This window comes from Emys orbicularis, chromosome 5 (genome assembly GCF_028017835.1).
Source record: "Emys orbicularis isolate rEmyOrb1 chromosome 5, rEmyOrb1.hap1, whole genome shotgun sequence".
NCBI classification, from domain to species: Eukaryota; Metazoa; Chordata; order Testudines; family Emydidae; genus Emys; species Emys orbicularis.
This window is the reverse complement of record NC_088687.1, coordinates 37,861,173-37,873,568: the sequence shown is the minus strand read 5'-3', so window position 1 is coordinate 37,873,568 and position 12,396 is coordinate 37,861,173.

The window sequence follows — 12,396 nt, the reverse complement described above, 5'->3', positions numbered from 1 at the left end:
GTGTACCATGTCAACATGATGAAGCCATACTTTGACACGGAGAATTTGGTACTGGCCATTTGTGGCCAGTGGGAGGAGCAGGAAGATGACCCACTCGTGGATCGATTCCCTGAGACGGGGCCGGCCCTTTGCCGGAATCAATTCCCCTCTCAGACCAGCTAACCCCTGCCCAGTAGGCGGAGATCCGAGAGGCGCTGCTCTCCAACCAGCCTGGGCTCAGTAGAATCCTAGAAAATCAGGGTTGGAAGGGACCTCAGGAGGTCATCTAGTCCAACCCCCTGCTCAAAGCAGGACCAATTCCCAACTAAATCATCCCAGCCAGGGCTTTGTCAAGCCGGGCCTTAAAAACCTCCAAGGAAGGAGACTCCACCACCTCCCTAGGTAACGCATTCCAGTGCTTCACCACCCTCCTAGTGAAATAGTGTTTCCTAATATCCAACCTAGACCTCCCCCACTGCAACTTGAGACCATTGCTCCTTGTTCTGTTAACCTGGCTGTCCACCAGGTGGAGACAGGAGCCCACCCCCCCGGTAAGATGCTCCCCGTTCCAGGTCACTGGGAAAAAAGCCCAACCTGGAGAGAGACAGAGAGGTCAAGGACATGCTGGCTTTAGGGGTGATCCAGCTGTCTTCCAGCCCTTGGGCCTCTCCCGCAGTGTTGATCCGCAAGAAGGACGGGTCAATCTGGTTTTGTGTGGATTACCGGAGGCTTAATTCCATCACCAAGTTCGATGCCTACCCCATGCCTAGGCCTGATGATCTTCTAGCCGGGGGTGGGGGGGGGGGTCGTTATCTCACTACTATGGATCTCACCAAGGACTACGGGCAAGTACCTTTGGATCCGGATGCTCGGCAGAAATCTGCTTTTATCACCCCTCTGGGGTTATAAGAGTTCCTGGTCCTACCTTTGGGCCTAAATGAGGCACCTGCCACCTTCCAGCGCCTGGTGGACCAGATACTCATTCAGATGGAGAATTTTGCCTTGGCATATAGTGGTATCTGCATTTTTAGCCAGACCTGGGAGGACCATGTGGCCCAGGTTAAACAAGCGCTGGACTGGCTCCAGGACACAGGTCTGACTATAAAAGCTGGGAAGTGCAAGGGGGGCGGGGGGATGTGAGAGGTGTCATACCTGGGCCACAAAATGGGGGGCGGCTGCCTAAAGCCAGAGCCGGCTCAGGTGGAGGTGATCAGAGATGGGCCCGTTCCCCAGATTAAAAAGCAGGTCCAGGCTTTCATTGGGATGGCGGGCTACTACCGGAGATTCGTGCCCCACTTTAGCTTCATAGCCACCCGAATCACTAAGGTATGTAAGAAGGGTAAGCCAGATAAGGTGATCTGGACCAAGCAGTGCCAGAGGGGTCTCTGTGCTCTGAAAGAGGCTCTGGTCAAGGGCCCGGTGCTGGTAAACCAGGAGTTTGACAAGCTCTTTCTGGTGTTCACTGACGCTTCAGAACAGGGCTGGGTGTGGTGCCAATGCAGATTGACGGAAAGGGGGAGAGACATCCCATCGGGTATGTGAGCAGAAAGCTGCTGCCCCAGAAGCAGAACCATGCAGCCATAGAAAAGGAACGCCTGGCCAGGGCTGCTGGGCCTTAAAAAGCTGCAGCCATATCTCTTTGGGCGGCGCTTCACCATGTACACCAAGCCTTCTCCCCAGATGTGGTTACACCAGATGAAAGGGGCCAATGCCAAGCTCCGGAGGTAGAGTCTGCCGCGTCAGGACGATAAGACGGAGGTGATTCACGTTAAGGGGAGTGTCAACGTTGTAGCCGATGCTTAGTCCTGGAGCGGGGGGCTGGAACTTCCCCAGGCCCCTGGCTAAAGTGGCTCTGCTCAGTTCAGTTTTGGAGGGGGGAAAGACGTGAGGAAGTGGAGTTTGATTCATGTTGTTAAGTTGCATGCGAGTCTTCCTGTCCTATACTACTACAGAGTGTACTGGCCGCCAGGCCAGAGGGGGGGCGCCCGCCGATGGCCGCCAGGCCAGAGGGGGGGCGCCCGCCGATGGCCGCCCGGCCAGAGGGGGGGCGCCCCGCCGATGGCCGCCCGGCCAGAGGGGGGGCGCCCCGCCGATGGCCGCCCGGCCAGAGGGGGGGCGCCCCGCCGATGGCCGCCCGGCCAGAGGGGGGGCGCCCCGCCGATGGCCGCCCGGCCAGAGGGGGGGGCGCCCCGCCGATGGCCGCCCGGCCAGAGGGGGGGCGCCCCGCCGATGGCCGCCCGGCCAGAGGGGGGGCGCCCCGCCGATGGCCGCCCGGCCAGAGGGGGGGCGCCCCGCCGATGGCCGCCCGGCCAGAGGGGGGGCGCCCCGCCGATGGCCGCCCGGCCAGAGGGGGGGCGCCCCGCCGATGGCCGCCCGGCCAGAGGGGGGGCGCCCCGCCGATGGCCGCCCGGCCAGAGGGGGGGCGCCCCGCCGATGGCCGCCCGGCCAGAGGGGGGGCGCCCCGCCGATGGCCGCCCGGCCAGAGGGGGGGCGCCCCGCCGATGGCCGCCCGGCCAGAGGGGGGGCGCCCCGCCGATGGCCGCCCGGCCAGAGGGGGGGCGCCCCGCCGATGGCCGCCCGGCCAGAGGGGGGGCGCCCCGCCGATGGCCGCCCGGCCAGAGGGGGGGCGCCCCGCCGATGGCCGCCCGGCCAGAGGGGGGGCGCCCCGCCGATGGCCGCCCGGCCAGAGGGGGGGCGCCCCGCCGATGGCCGCCCGGCCAGAGGGGGGGCGCCCCGCCGATGGCCGCCCGGCCAGAGGGGGGGCGCCCCGCCGATGGCCGCCCGGCCAGAGGGGGGGCGCCCCGCCGATGGCCGCCCGGCCAGAGGGGGGGCGCCCCGCCGATGGCCGCCCGGCCAGAGGGGGGGCGCCCCGCCGATGGCCGCCCGGCCAGAGGGGGGGCGCCCCGCCGATGGCCGCCCGGCCAGAGGGGGGGCGCCCCGCCGATGGCCGCCCGGCCAGAGGGGGGGCGCCCCGCCGATGGCCGCCCGGCCAGAGGGGGGGCGCCCCGCCGATGGCCGCCCGGCCAGAGGGGGGGCGCCCCGCCGATGGCCGCCCGGCCAGAGGGGGGGCGCCCCGCCGATGGCCGCCCGGCCAGAGGGGGGGCGCCCCGCCGATGGCCGCCCGGCCAGAGGGGGGGCGCCCCGCCGATGGCCGCCCGGCCAGAGGGGGGGCGCCCCGCCGATGGCCGCCCGGCCAGAGGGGGGGCGCCCCGCCGATGGCCGCCCGGCCAGAGGGGGGGCGCCCCGCCGATGGCCGCCCGGCCAGAGGGGGGGCGCCCCGCCGATGGCCGCCCGGCCAGAGGGGGGGCGCCCCGCCGATGGCCGCCCGGCCAGAGGGGGGGCGCCCCGCCGATGGCCGCCCGGCCAGAGGGGGGGCGCCCCGCCGATGGCCGCCCGGCCAGAGGGGGGGCGCCCCGCCGATGGCCGCCCGGCCAGAGGGGGGGCGCCCCGCCGATGGCCGCCCGGCCAGAGGGGGGGCGCCCCGCCGATGGCCGCCCGGCCAGAGGGGGGGCGCCCCGCCGATGGCCGGTGTTGCTAAAGATGCGTTCAGGTATTGAGGGTCTAATCCTCCCAGAAGAAACGTAACATTTTCATGCTGTGACGTTCTGTACCTCCACCACTCAGGCAGACTTACCAGAGCCCCCAGATAGCCATGGCGGCAATGTTCCCCATTCTCCGGTTACTTTCTGTGGGTGTTGGAGATGTGTATTCCCCACCGGGGTGAAGTTCAGGGGAAGCTGTTGAGGAGACAGGGAAGTAAGTAGTGTGAATACTAGGACAGGCTAAGGTGACAAAATAAACACAGGGTCATGGGAGGGGAGCCAAATCATCTTTTTCAGTAAATCTGTACACTAACAGCCACAGGTGCCAGCTTCCTCTGGGTTCCAGGGCTACTCAACCCCCCCACTCTGCCCACGGCCCCACCCGCCCCCATCCCCTAAACTCCCACCCCCGCCCCGCCTCTTGCCGCCCCCGCTGCTCCCCAGGTCCTGCCCTCACCCCTTCCCCAACCCCCGCCCTGCCTTTTCCCACCCCACCCCACCCCCTCCTCACCTCGTCTGACCCCCTTCTGTCCCCTTCTCCGAGTGTGCCTCATCCCTGCTCCTCTTTCTCCCTCCCAGCGCCTCCTGCACGCCGTGGAACAGCTGATTGTGGCGGGTGGGAGGCACTGGGAGGGAGGGGGAGGAATTGATCAGCTGGGCTGCTGGTGGATGGGAGGCACTGAGGAGGGAGGGCGGGAGCTGGCTGCCGGTGGGTGCTAAGCACCCACTAATTTTTTTCAGTGGGCGCTCCAGCCCTGGAGCACCCAAGGAGTTGGCACCTATGGTAACAGCAATTCAGGGGTGCTGGAACAATTTTTATAGTGGGGATGCTGAAAGCCATTCAACAACACTGTAAACCCCATATCTGATGGAAACCATGCATTCGCTTGCTAATATTCCTTCATGCTGGGCACCCCAGTGCCCCTAGTTCCAGCTCCCCTGCAGCATATATGCACACAGCTAGTCTATTGCTTGAGGAAAGTTAGTTACAAACTGCTCAGAGCCTGCTGCAGAGGATCCGTGCAGGGACAGAGCCATCTGCATGGGACTCTTACTTGTGCCACATGGAAGTGAGATGAGGTGCCATGGAGTAAGATGCTTTTGCACATACTTCTCTCTTGGGTTGTTCTTCGTACAGTTAGGATCCACGTGGGGGGCCTTTAGCGAGCATGCACACATCGGGCTGGGGCAGTGCTAGTACAGCTCTAGTGGGCGTAGCGCGCAATATCAGTGGCACAAAAATTACATTGTGTGGAAACACCTTGTGTTCTGTACAGAAACCAGAGCCTCCTCTGTTTCTATGATGAAAGCTGGAGACAAACCTCTCACTATTTCCTCCTGCCTACCAATGGAAGGATAAAGGCGAGCTTAAGTGGGGATCTATTAGTAGCGTATTCCTCCCTTTTTATCCCCCTAAGGTTGGCTTTCCCACAGGAAGGCCTAAAATCATAGATGATAGAAATCGCCCAATGGCTTCTTAAGGAAATGAATTGATTTTTTTATATGTAGCACAGCTTAAAAACAGTGTGATGGAATGATTGTCGGGAGGTTCCCCTCTGCACCGTAGGGGTATTGATTTAGTTAGACTTTGAAGAAGAATGTGTATGGCTCCCACATGCTCTGTTACTGCCATGTACCACCAGAGAGGGGGATACATCTTGGAGGTTGTGAACCAATCTGTTTATAATCCTTGACTTGTTTATACCGTTTATTTTGTTGTTGTTGTTGTTTTTTGCTCTCATTTTAATGTAATTGTGTTTTGTCAATATAACCTGTAGGCTTCAACTCCACCAAAGAATGAAAGAAGGCAGAGAGACTTGAACAGGAAAGAACTACTACTACTGATAGGCACAGCTACTGAAAAAAACCTGCACCATAAGAAAGGATAGGCATTTGTTTTAAGAGTTAACTCCTTGTACGTGCCTCTAAACCAGCAGGTCCCAAGTTGAGGTTTATGTATCGGTGGTGGCACATGGAGGACCTGATGGTGGTCTTCAGTGAGCAGGCAGATCTCACGTTCCTAGTAGTGAAATTACTATAAATATGTTCCTAGTACTACTTTTCTTTGTAAGCATTTGCTGTACCTGCCACGAAGGTGTTACCTGATCTCAAAGAGGTGAGGAAATGGTCCATAGAACAATTGTTCTAAGATTAGGCCCACATCAGAACTGTTTTAGAACCCCAGAGGAAAGACAAGCAAAGGCTTCTGCAGTGGCGCCACCTGTTGACTTTGAATGTACAGAGGCTCCTATTAGCAACTCCATATTTTCGGTTGCATTATAAAAGGGATTGCCAGTGGGGAATATGTTCCTGTTTTTTCTCTAAAGGGAGATTGACAATCATTGTGAGAATTCACACACAATTTGTTTTTATACTATTGGAACATTTAATGTAGTGGCTGTTTGACTTCTTTTAAAACCTTTTAAATAAGAAATCTCCAGTTTTAGTGTCTGGCTTAAATTTGGCCTAGGCAGTGCTAGGGTTGAGTAGCAACTCTTCAGAATACTATCTACGTACCCAGATTTGGTAGAGAGGTAGATCCTCACTAGGTCTGGTCCAATGGCTAGTTTTGTTTTGTTTTTGTTTTTCAAATCTTTTTAAATTATTGGGTTTAGGGTAACTTTTAGTCATTATTCACATTACAACTGAAATTTTGACGCACTGTGCTCATAAAACTGGTTGTTGGTGGAACATGCAGTCCATGTGCACACAAGCTTGATTTTAGGCCAGTTAGGGGGAGGGCAAAAGGGGTAGCCCCCATAGGCGCAGACTCTAGTGGCGCTGGTGGGTGCTCAAGCCCCCTCTACCCCCAGCCCTGCCCCGACTCCACCCCTGCTCCGCCTCTCCCATCCTCATTCCAGTAGTAACTGATTGACGTATTCCACCAAATGGGGAGCTGCATTTTAGAGGTGACAAAGAGAAACTTTGATAATCCTAATACAAAATGGCCTCTTCCTGCTCTCATTATTCACATGTAATTTTGTTTGTGGTGTATGCCCAAGAATGAATTTGATCTGGGTGCACGCAAAGGTAATGGGATCAGGCGGTGGGAGCACAAACCTGATAAGAGTGCATGTGAGCACAAACTTAATATTGGGGGCAGTGCTAGTAAGTGTATTGTGCGTAGGTTTTGGATACATACCCTCTCCCCCCACCCAAATCAAATCAGGTTTGTATGTGAATGCACATAAACCTGATTGATGGGGTATGGACAGACTAATTACAAACTAACAATTGATGTGTATTAAGGGATGCATGCACTCTTGCTTAGTGGGGGAAAGGGCACAATCTAGCCTCTTCCAATACAACCGTCTACTACACCAAACATCCAAATTGCCAAGGTTTTCTGGGGAAAAGTAACCTGGTAAAAAGTAGAATAGGAAAAAGTGGCAGAGTTCAGGTGTGGTGTGTGGTCTGTTTGAATGGAAAGGCTAATTATCATTCAGTAACTATTATTTTTAATATGGAATTATTGTGAACGGGGACACTGATTCATCAATGTATTTAAGCATGTTCCTGATTGGAGCACTAACAGCAGTGGGATGGCTCACATACTTTAAGTTAGTCACGTGCATAAGTACTCTCTGGAATTGGGGTTTTAAGGCTGAACAATTACAGGGCTTTTTTATTCTCCTTTTTTCTTTTTGGTTCAATAGGTATTTAATTCAAATCATTATTGCTAGAGGTTGCCATTTTATATAAAATAATTATTTATTGATAAGAAACAAATATCTATGATAAATACATAAATAGGAACAATAAATAAATGACTGACATAAAGATCCTGTTACAAATGTCGTAAAATGATCTGAAACTATTTTCACAGTGCACAGCTAGAAGCAGTCGTAACAGCTTTTAAAATTCCACTGCATCTCATTTGAAATCATGTCTAAAATATTACTTGATTTTGATTAGTACTTCTAAAAACGTTGGTATTTAAATTTCTACCCTTCTTTGTGAGTTTGTCCTGTATTTGAAAACCCCATAATTCCACATGGGTTCTCCTGCTAGCACTGAGGCTGAACTGCTTGTCTTTTATGAAATAAATGGGTATCTCTTCACTTTCCTCCTGGGAAGCTATAGGTCCTTACCAGAGGCGGGTGTGCGGGGTGGGCCCGGGCACACCCTAATGCCCATGGGCCGGATCCGGATCTGGCCCCTCGGGGCTTTGGATCCGGCCCGCGGGATTGGCCCCCCGTGGTGCCGCAGGCCCCGCGCTGCTTTCAGAAGCAGCCATCAGGGCACCATGGCTCTGGGGCCGGGGGGTTGCTCTAGGCACCGCCTCCCGAAGCTCCCATTGGCCGGGAACGGGGAACTCTTGATTTTGTATGGAGGCTGCCTGGTGAAATAATTGTCAAGGGGAAATCTGGAAATTGTGGCTTTCGAGGGGAATGGGTCCAGTACTTTTCTCACCCAGTGCAGCTTGGGAGCAGGGGGAAATGCTTCTGGAAGTGTCTGAGGACCACAAAGAACTGTCTTGGACCTAAATATCCAGACTGTCTGCAGATGCAGAAAAGAACAGTGTATCAGTAGATTACACTGAGTTTGCGTGCAGGACATGGCATTGTCGAAAGCGGTTCTCACTTACACATGCCTTGTGCTCCCTCTCTCTGTTTCAGCCATCATGAAGCACACATGGAGAAGAAGGAAGTGTCAGTACCATGGCATAACTGTGAATCTGAAATGCATAGACCTTAAGCACTCAAGTTCTATAGAATTATAACTTCCTATTATTAATAAATCATCATTTCCTCCTGGAAGTGCAAAGATGTGTCTTAAGGGAAGGTATACATTTGAATCCTCCACTCACCCCCAATTCTCCCCCCAAAACTCTTCAAATAAAGTTAAGGCTCAGAAAATTAACATTTACTCCAGGTAACGCCTAACTTGTGTATTTCTCACACATTTCTAAAAGGAAGCAAACAAAACTAAATGTTCTGGCAACTGGCAGTTACTCTCCGCACTTCACAACTTTCAAACACCTACTCTGCTTAAACGGTCACACCAACCAAAGTGTAGCACACATTCAATATTAACTTTGCACCTATTGTGTCAGAAGTTAGAGTGTTTTTAGTAGTTGTGTCCATTGGTGGATGTGGCAGTAGTGGTGTTTTAGTAGTCTTTTACCCTTATTGAATTCAGAGGATGATGATGTGGATGTTTTAGGTAGGTATTTTTCTGTTAAGTCTTGGTATTTGGGTAGAGGTGCAGTATTTTGTGATTATGACTGCTTTTCTGGTATTGGTTTAGTGTGAATTGTTGGCAATTTTAGATGTTTTTGTATACGTACATTAGTAGATGTATTTAGAGGGCAAAGCTGAGGTTGCCTGTTTGGTGCAATTTGATTGGTGTGAAAGTTAATTTCGGGGAGGTGTTTGAAAGCACTGAGGTTTGAATTTTTAGCTCAACAGGGATGCAGGACCCACCTGGCTACCTCAGTTCTTACTGTCATTCCTAATTCCAAAATCTTGGATGAAGATGACCAGGCAGAATAAAGATATCTCCAGAAACTTTCAAGAGGGTAGCATTTCTGCAGCTTTAGGGGATCCCTTAAACCTTATTGAGCTTTTCAAAGTGTAATAATTGTGGAAAACTTCTACTTCTGCCACTTCCGTGTTGAACAATGACCTGTATTAAAGGACTTACACTGGTAGTTAATTCTGTTCTGTATTAAGATGATTTTGCTAAAATCGCCACTTTCTGATGTGTGAAATGAATTAACTAGGTCTGATTATACCTATTTGATAAAAGTGTGATAACTACTCCATCTTAAATGCATGGATTGAACTTTGATTGTCATCTCACATTGCTTTGCTTTCTGTAACTCCTTATTTATGAATGTATTTGTTACTATTTATGTAATTCAATTAATAAAATGTATACATTCAAGTATAGTCTCAGTTCTTTCTTTGGCTAAACAAAAAGGAATCTGATAAACTTGTGAAGAATTTTGGTATTGTTACGTTTAATTTAATTAACATCTTTTTACCCTTTTCATGCGGTCGTTGGAAGTAACTACCCCGTAGTGGTGCAAGTTTGATTTTTCTCTTGGATCACACGTTTTGGGCAGACTGCAGTGTGATCTTGAGGATGGAGATCGCACTGCCACTTAGGTGCATAAGGTTGCCCTCCTAGAGCTTCTAAGGTGCACAAGAATAGGCCTTTGTTTGGTTCCTTCACTGTTCCCAGACTTATAGATTGCTTGAGAGCTGCAGGCCCTAGAGCTCACTTCCTGAGCACAATATATGATTGTGGCTATGATACGATTGGACTAAAACTAGCAAGGTCCCCTGGTTTCTGCACCTTTCCCGTTCAGACATTTTTTAAAAAGTAGATTAATGTAATATTTTTATATTTAATTCAATCTCAAGTTTCTCAGAAATTTACTTTTACGGTGCACTAAATTTTCAATATGCTAATACATGTGAGGTAGTGTGGTCTAGTGGTTTAGAGCACTGGCCTGGGATTCAGGCGACCTGGTTTCTATTCCTGGCTCTGCTGCCGGGTCACTGGCTGTCCTTGGGTCACTTGGTGGTCACTTTGCCTCCCTGTGCCAGTGTCCCCCTCCATTAAAAAAAAAAGAGGGGGGGGGAGGGGAGATGATTGTACTGACCTCATTTGTAAAGTGTTTTGAGATCTACAAGCACTACACAGAATTTTTACTAAAAATGAGATTCTATAGGGGTGGGAGAGAACTAGAGATTAACTTTGGTAGGGTGCATGAAGATATAATTCACTATGGAGGCATTAATTTTGCTAATGCTGTGAAGAAAACTCTCTTGTGCATAATGAATTGAAACAGCCTCTCTCTCTTTGCATTTGTTAATTCATTTCTCCTATACTAGATGCTTTTTGTTCCATTGAAATATGCATGGGGATGTGCTTTTTATTTATTACCCTTGCCCTATGATTTATTATTCAAAAGTGGGCAACTTGGAAAGCAAATACTCAATATTAGGTGATTGTTCGCCTGGTGTAGAAAAAGCCCGTGAAGAAAGTCTGAGTGTGCAGCAGCTGCAGTTACACTAGGGGAACTCCATGACTTCAATAGATTCAATAGTCGTCTTTTCTCTGTTTACAGGTACTCTGACTTGCCCCTTTCCCCCTTCACTTAAACCCAATTCAGAGGCAGCTGATGAGTCGCAGGTGCACTGGCTTCTTCCTTCTTAGAGGATGAATGGCACGCTATGAGAGACCTGAAACCTGATGGTATGATGATGAGGGCTTTAATTCAGCAAAGTACCATTCTAGCATACCTCAGCCAGAGTCATCATGCGTACCTGGAAAAAGAAAGGGCTTCCACAGCTAAACAAAAGATCTGCCAGGACTGACTATTCAATAGAATAGGTTGCTGCTAGTTAACCTGGTGTAAAGTTGGCTAAACCTCTCAAAGACTGCATTGGTGCAGGTTGCATTTCCACTGAATAATGACCATACATTCTGCCTATTTAAAACTTATCTTCCCTGCTGTTTGATTTGTCTATGATGGTCTTATTGTTTAAAACTATTGTGTCGTGTTGCTCTCCATTGCTAATTAGCGGAGCTTGTTAGAAAAAAACAATTGCCAGAGTTTGCTCTTTTGTTGAAATTGAAAGACACTGCAGGACTGTGTCAATTCTGACAGAATCCACCAGAAACCAAGCATGTTTCCAATGGGACTTTGCCAGCCAGGCAGAATTCCATCAGAAACTTGCTTGGCTTCCTGACAGCTCAGCTGCCGGGCTCCTTGATAGACCATGTGGCACGCTGCTGGGGAACCTGGGTTTCCAGGCTCCCAGCTCCTCAGCTGCCTGCCTGGTGGGCTGATGGGAAGCTGGGAGCCTGAAAGTTGCGGGAGCCCCAGCTGCCAGGCTCGTGACTCCTCGCCAGGTAGGGCTCTTAGGGTCCATGGCTCCAGGACAGCCCACCAGGTGTGCTACCGTGGAGCTAGGTCTTGTAAGGCTCCAAGGGTCTCCAGCTCTGGGGCAGCCTACAAGGCTGCTTTAGAGCTCAGTGGAGATCAGCAATTCCATTTCACACAGAATTTCAAAATTTTTGAATATGATTCCAAATCAGAATGAAATCTGATTTTGAAATAGCAAAATCCTCTACAAAATAGAATTACCGTTCTCCCCCCAGCTCTTTCCGACCGTGGTACTAGTGGGGCCTTGTAATGAATGCAACCCTGTTTTACCGCTTCCCCCATCTTTCCCCCTGTTATCTTTCTCCTTTCATCTCCGTGGAAACAAATATTTCCCTTTCCTATATTCTTCCGCGGTGTGTGTGTGTGTGTGTGTGTGTGTGTTCACTCTGGGGGGTTTGGAACAGATGCCCCTGGGGTAGAAGGAGCTTTCCCTGCTGCGTTCCTGCGCGGCCCTTTTCTTGGTCAGAGCTGCCTGCAGAGCAGACTCCATCTTGGCCACGAGGGCACTAAAGTTACATAAACAAATCTACATATGTCCTCTGCAAACACTTATTCCCGGCTATCTACTGGGATTATTATCGCTAAAGATTCAAACACACATACAAACCCTATATATTCTGTTTCTTCAGGGGGAATAAAGAACAGAATTTCCATGTACCTCTAGAATGGTTTAAAGTTTAAGGTACTGGATTATGACATTTGGTCTCTTGTAGATAGAATTGTAAAATTACAAGCTCTTTATTTTTGTGTACTATAAAACACATCCATATAATTAAATCAAGGTTGAAAGTGCTTTGCCTAGAAGATTAATTTAAACCTCTATGGATAAAAAGAAGAACCTCCAGGACTCAATATACTGATGTGTAGATAGCACCTCAGCACATTTCAGTGTGCGGGTCATTTCCTTTCTGATGCCTGTGCAGGGGATGTCTCTTTACACTAGAAGCTTTTGCTGTATCTTTTGGCTATATT